This window comes from Propithecus coquereli, unplaced genomic scaffold (genome assembly GCF_000956105.1).
Source record: "Propithecus coquereli isolate 6110/MARCELLA unplaced genomic scaffold, Pcoq_1.0 Scaffold294, whole genome shotgun sequence".
Taxonomy (NCBI): Eukaryota; Metazoa; Chordata; class Mammalia; order Primates; family Indriidae; genus Propithecus; species Propithecus coquereli.
The window spans coordinates 4,018,513-4,025,404 of NW_012148552.1; the positions used below are offsets into that span (position 1 = coordinate 4,018,513).

Here is a 6,892-nt window from a genome sequence, read left to right on the forward strand (position 1 = left end):
CACCTGTGTCATTATGTGTGAAGTAAGTTTCCTGTGGATAGCATATAGTTGTGTTGTGGTTTTCTGAATCCACTCTGACAGTCTGCGTGTTTTAGTCAGTGTATTTAGGCCATTTACGTTTGCTGTGATTATTGGCATGTTAAGGCTTCAGTCCGCCATTTGGTGGCTTGTTTTGTGTGTCCCTCCCTTTCTCATTCCTCCCTGCTCCTCTCTTGCCTTCCTGTGGGCTGCTTACCATTGCTTAGAATTCCACTTTGATTTTTTATAGTGTTTTTGAGTATAAAACTTTGTATACTTTTCCCAGTGGTTCTCTGGATGTTAAAACATACGTACTGAGGTTATCGTAGTCCACTTATGCTGACGTTTTAGCACTTCGAGTGATGTGTAGAAACCTTACTTCCCTTAGCTCCCTTTACCTTTCCCATTAAAAACGATTGTCTAAGTATTTCCTGTGTACACACTGAGTACCACATCGGGGTTACGGTTTTTGCTTCAGCCACCCATATTGATTTAAGAAACTCATAATGAGGACGACATATTATATTTACCTACGTTCTTACCCAGTCCATGTTCTTCTTTCCTTTCTAAAGTTTCGAGCCATCTGTTATCATTTCTTTTCTGTTTGAAGAAATTCCTTTAGCTGTTCTTTAAGGGTAGTTCTGCTAGTGACAGTCTTTTACTTTTCCTTGGCCTGAGAATGTTTTTATTTCTCCTTCATTCCTGAAGAACATTTTCACTAGATATAGAATGCGTGGTTGACAGTTCTTTCATTACCTGAGAAATGTGCCCCTTCTTTCTGGCCTCTGTGGTTTCAGATAAGAAATCCGAGGTTCTTCCCCACAGGCAGTGTGTCATCTCTCTACGTCTGCTTATCGAGACTTTTTCTTTGTCATTGGTTTTCAGAAGTTTAGTTGTGATGTGTGTGGCATAGATTTATTTAGGTTTATCTTATTTGGGGTTCTCTGAGCTTCTTGAATGCATAGGTTTATGTCTTTTGCCAAATTTGGGAAGATTCTGCAGTTCATCCTTCAGATATTTTCTCAGCCCCACACTCTTTCTCCTTTCCTTCTTGGATACCAACAAAAATAGAAAAATTAGCCAGGCGTGGTGGTGGTGCCCATAGTCCCAGCTACTCAGGAGGCTGAGGCAGGAGGATCGCTTGAGCCCAGGAGTTCAAAGCGACCCTGGGCAACATAGCATAGATCTAAATGCAAAAAATTGGAAAGAGGGAAGTATAACATTTGTAGTCACTGAAAAAAAGCTTGCTTGAGTAAGAGTTTTGTATTAAAAAAATTGGCTAATGTTCTATAGGGCCATAAAACCGCAACCTTTTCTATCTGTAATATTTTCTACCAGACAGAAATAATTTCTGTCACTTGCTACTGGGAAAAATTCACTGGCATTGCTGTCAGCAAGAATCATTTTACTTAGCCATCTGCTTTCCATCAGTTAAAATCTACCCTTGCTGAGTTGTAAAATACCATAGTCAGCAGTAAATGGCAAGTTGAACAGGTGCACACCCCAGAGAATCAGAAAGTCCCCCAGGAGGACACTCGGCCTGACATGGAAAGGATGGCCCACCGTCCTTCTGTCTATTCCTAAATTTTGGGAAACTTTTCTTACTTGTTCCCTCTGTGGCGATGAATAATCCTTACAGGTATTCTTGACCACTGAAAGCTAGTCTCGTTGTGCTCTGACGCGACTCACCTACACAGGCACTGTGCGAAGTGGTGATTAACACGCACGGCCTCCTTGTTAGTGTGACGCAACGAGCAAGGCCGGAAAATCCACTTCTGTCCGGAGATGTCATCGTAAGGAATGTAGGGTTGAGCCTACGTTACACCTGAGGGTTTTTTTTATTTTTCTTATTTGCTCTTTCACTCCTAGGCCAAGTCGGTGAACCCAGCCTGCCTTCCCCAGGCTCGCGTACCCGTAGCAAAGACCTGGGAACGTACCTGCAGCAAGAACCTGGGCACGTGCGAGTCTCCAACTTCTAGGGGACCCCCGTGTCTGCCACGGTCCTTGGCTCGCCGGGAGGTCTCTTCCCACTACCTGTGAGGCTGAGACCTTGTGTGCCAGGGTACAGGTGCCAACCAGTGCGGGTCTGAGGGCTGTGTGGACGTCGGTTCAACACATGTTCTACAGCCTTGTTCCTTAATGGTGGGTGTGTCATGCCCCCTCACACGGAATTTATCCTCAGCTGTGACACCCAAATAAGACCTTGGTTACATGATCAATTTGTGTAATTATATCCTGGGGGAAAAGAGAACTGATTTTTATTAAAACTACGGAAATTATTAGATTTCCATTAAAAGTAAAGTTCAGTAAAAACTATTTTTCCTGAATTCTGAAGCGAGAAAAATACCATTTAAAGAATGTTTTGTTTGTTTGCGAAAGGATAGTCTGCTAAATTAAAGGTGAGGGACAGATTAAGAAGAAAAAGGGCTTTATTTTATTCCTGCCAGAAAAAAGAACATTAAGAAACCACTAGCACCCTCCCCCTTGCCCTTTGTTGGGCTGTGCTTCCAGCCAGTAGATATGAGAGTCCTGGGGGCAGCGCTGTCCCTGGAGCTGAGCTCTTGGCTGGTGCATAAACGGGGGACAATGGCTGTGTCTGGGGCCAGGTTTCTGTCTGGTATGGCCCAGGGATGGTTGCGTACGGGGGACTGAGTTACCAAGCGAATGCCCAGAAGTTTCTCACTATTGAAAGAGAGTTACAAAGAGTGGAGGGTGGAACGAACTCCATGTTAGGTTTGAATTGGAGGTTACAGGTACCAGTAGGAACTCAAGGTTTGTTAAAAGATACCAAAAAAGATATCGAGGGTGGGTGCCGTGTCTCACACACACCTGTACCCCAGCACTCTGGGAGGTCGAGACGGGAAAATGGCTTGAGCCCAGGAGTTTGAGACCAGCCTGGGCAATAGTGAGACCCCGTGTCTACCAAAAAATAAAACAGCTGGGTGTTGTGTAGGGTGTTAAGCCTGGGTGTTAAGCCTGTAGTCCCAGCTGCTGTTTGGGAGGCTGAGACAGGAGGATTGCTTGAGCCCAGGAGTTTGAGGTTGCTGTGAGCTACGATGATGTCACGGCACTCTAGCCTGGGCAACAGAGCGAGACACTGTCTCAAATAAAAAAACGGGGTGTGTGATTCATTCATTTTCGTGCTGTGTGCTATCCCATTGTATGGAGGTACCTCACTTTATTTATCCATTTTACTGTCCTTGGACATTTGAGGTTTTTCCCCAGTATTATTGCTTTGAACATTCATGCATATGTCTCCTGAGGGACAAGCACAAGTTTCTCAGGAACACACCTGGGCGTGAAATGTGTCTAGGAACGTCTATTGACTTAACGCTGAGGCTAGGAATGGGTATGGCAGCTTGCATTTTCCCAAAGTGGCCACAGCAAACTCTCTCGTACACATGCTTCTCTTAAGACGTGATTCTGACACTTCTCCCAACAGGAGGTGGGGTTTGTGTTCCCCCTTCCCTAGAATCTGGAGAGGCTGTCACTATGGCAGAAGTGACGCTATATGACTTCTGAGGCTAGGACATGAAAAGTGATACAGGTCCCACCTGGTTCTCTTGGGACTCTTGCTCCTGGAACATGGCCACCATCCCTCAAGGAAGCCCCCAAGGCCCTCAGCCCACAGCCTGAGCCAAGCTAGCAGCCACGTGAGTGCACTATCTTGGGAATGGATCCTCCAGCCCCGGTGGAGGTGCTCTGGCTGCTGCTCCATGGACCAGTCCCGCTGTGTGTGCTGAGTCCTGCCCCGATAGCAGATGCATGAGCAGAGGGAGAGACGGTGGTTGTTTCGAGCTACAAAGTTTTGGGAGTGGCTTATTATGCGTGTGTTCAACTTCACTGGGTGGGGCCACAGGGCCATATTATTTTCCAAGATGAATGTACTACTCGACATTCTGGCCAGCAGGGAATGCGTATTTCAGTTGCTCTGTCATCTTGCCGTCACTGAGTATTGTCACTCTTGAACATTTGTGCCTATCTGGTATGGCTTTAGTTTGCATTTCCAGGATTACTGGTAAGGTAGTGGGTCCCTTCCATGTTCTTCTTGCAAGGAGCCTGTCACAAAACTGGCTTCTTTGCTGAATGTGGGTTTTGCCCATAATTCTATCGGCGTGTTTGCCTCTTTCTAATGCGTCGAAAGGATTCTTTGTAAATTCTGAATATTAATCATTTGCAAGGTGTATGCATTGCAAATATCTTCTGGTTTCCGTTCTTCATTCTGTTTATGGTGTCTTGTGAGGAACAAAAATATGATACTTTCCATCCTTTTATTTTTCGTCTCCGTGTTTCTTTTCAGGTGTATTTCTTTTAACAGTATTTAACAACATTTATATTCCAACCAGAGGCCCTTTTAATAGATGAACTTAATGCAGCTACATTTCTCTGATTACACAAATGTTTGAACTTAGTCCTGCCAACTCATCGCACGTTCCTCATTTATCACGCTTTTATCTTTTCCTCGTTCCTGTTTTTAGTGGGTGCTGTGAATTTTTTCTTCATTTCACCTTTTCCTCAGCTGTTTTGAAGGTTGTAAGTCCTACTTCCATTTTTCTAGTGGAAACTTTCGGATATTTTAACACTTTAAACCTTTTTTTCTACTGGTTCTAAAATCCTCTCACCAAACAATACAAGAACTTCAGTGCCCCTTCCCTTCCTGCCCCTCGCCTTGCCACAGGTCATGTTCGCCCGGAGTTTCTCTCAGGTTGTCTGATGTCCTTTTTTTTTTTTTTTGAGACAGAGTCTCACTCTGTTGCCCGGGCTAGAGAGAGTGCCGTGGCGTCAGCTTAGCTCACGGCAACCTCAAACTCCTGGGCTCAAGCGATCCTCCTGCCTCAGCCTCCCGAGTAGCTGGAACTACAGGCATGCGCCACCATGCCCAGCTAATTTTTTCTATATATTTTTAGTTGTCTGATTAATTTCTTTCTATTTTTAGTAGAGACGGGGTCTCGCTCTTGCTCAGGCTGGTCTCGAACTCCTGAGCTCCAACAATCCGCCCGCCTCGGCCTCCCAGAGTGCTGGGATTACAGGCGTGAGCCACCGCGCCCGGCCCTGATGTCCTTTTAACAGTCCAAACTGGGTTCTTTGCTGGCATCCACCTCTTACTCTTTGATTCATTTCGTTAAAGTGTATGTTTTAGTAATGTTTTAGAGACTTTGTGTGTGGTAAACTTGGACGTTGATGGGCCATAAAGACACCTTTATTTTGCTCTCTCACTTGAATGCTAGTCTCACTGTGTGTCAGTTCTGGGTCAGTTCTCTCAGAGTTCTGGCAGTGTTGCCTGTGCACGTGCAGTCTGAGTAACTCTAATGAAGACCCTTCCTGTCTGAAGGCTTGTGAACTAGTCCCTGCACCCTTGGATTTCCGGATGTCACTCTGACATGCCTGGATGTGGACTTTCTTCATTCCCGAGCGTCACGTCCACCGTTTGAGAGGGCATCGTCTCGTCTTCTCCTGCTGTGTGGGGAAGAGTTTCGCGTCTTTTCGTCGTCTTTCGTGAGACTGTCTAACTTCTGCTGGGCGGTGGGAGATCCTCGAGCTTGTGGGCTTGCGTCCGGTTTCCCCACGGTGGAGGAGAGAAGGGTGCCATTCAGCTTGCTTGCCTCCCTCTGCCGGCTGCCCTGGCACACTTGGACTTGGAGAAACAGACATTTGTAGAGTGGAGGTGACATTGGGCCTGGGCCTGGTGCAGGTGTGGTCAGGGCTGCAGTGCTGGGGCTGGGCCTGCCCCACCACAGCTGAAGGGTACGTCTGGAGGGAATACCAGCTCCAAGGTGGGACCTAACCCGCCATCCATCACAGCACATACGCTGGGTGCAGTGGGGCGTGAGCACTGGCCAGGAAAGAGGCCTGTGGGGCTCTGGCCCCCATCTGGGACATGCGTGAACAAGGCTGCCCCACTCCCAGTAAGGCGTCTGGAGGAGCATCTTGAGCAGTGGGCCTGCCCTGCCCGCCCACGGGGAGGAAAGTCTCACCAGCTCAGAAGGACCAGCTCTGTCCTGGGTGGACAGCGTCTCTTTCTGAGGGGCCCCTGCATCGCCACTGTACTAACCAGAAGTCCTCGAAGGAAACCAAGGAAATATCTAGGCTCGTCCTCATCTTAAAACATTTTGGGACTTGGAGTGAAAATTGTCATGACACTACTGGATTTTTGAGTTTAAACAAAAGGCCAAAGTGGAATCAGTCCCCTGAGAGTAAGACTCAGGTCTCTGAACTCCTGCCCATAGCGGCCTTTTCTAGAACCTTAAATGGTATCTGTTTTACCCTGAGCGCAGGTAGGGTGCTCAGGACCTAATCACCCCCGTCCTAGGTGTGCAACGCTTAGAAGAGGAGGTTCTGAGCTGGGGGCATGCCCGGGACTGGGCCGCCCCCATGCCTCCGCAGGGCCCCCACGCTGGTCAGGTGCCCCCTTGCCTCCTGACGCCCGCCTGTCCCCATCCAGGGCACCCTCCACTCCTGCCCTGTACCCCCAGGCTTTCCAGTGTCCCCTCAGGGCCCCCTACCCCAGGTCCCTCTGCCCTCTTGGGTCCCCCACTCTCAGTCCTGTCACCCTCCCTCATGGTCCCCCAGTCCCACACTGAACCCATGCCCCTCAGGCGCCCTGGCCCCCTCAGGGTTCTCGGGCTGGCCACTCAGGACCCCCCACTTCTGCCCAGTCCCCCTTCCTCAGGGTCCCCACTCTGGTCCTCCCTCACCCCATAGGGCCCCCCATGCTCAGCCCAGTCCCCCTTCCTCAGGGACCCTGCTCTGGTCCCCCAGACCCCTCAGGGCCCACACTCTGGTTCTTCCAGCTCCCTAAGGGCCCTCCATTACTGGCCGGGTCTCCCCTTTTTCCTCAGGCCCCCCCACTCCCGTCCCCCTCCCCCATCAGTCC

The 6,892-nt window shown here is 48.7% G+C and overlaps 1 protein-coding gene across 4 annotated transcripts in view; it reads left to right on the plus strand.

The window, feature by feature from the left end:
- Positions 1-2,133: 2,133 nt before the first annotated feature.
- Positions 2,134-6,892, plus strand: part of BRD1 (bromodomain containing 1) — a 53,449-nt gene continuing 48,690 nt past the window's right edge. For all 4 annotated transcript variants that reach the window (XR_001137681.1, XM_012648801.1, XM_012648802.1 and 1 more), the window contains exon 1: positions 2,134-2,160. The gene's annotated coding sequence lies outside the window, so the exon portion shown is untranslated. The remainder of the gene's footprint in view (positions 2,161-6,892) is intronic.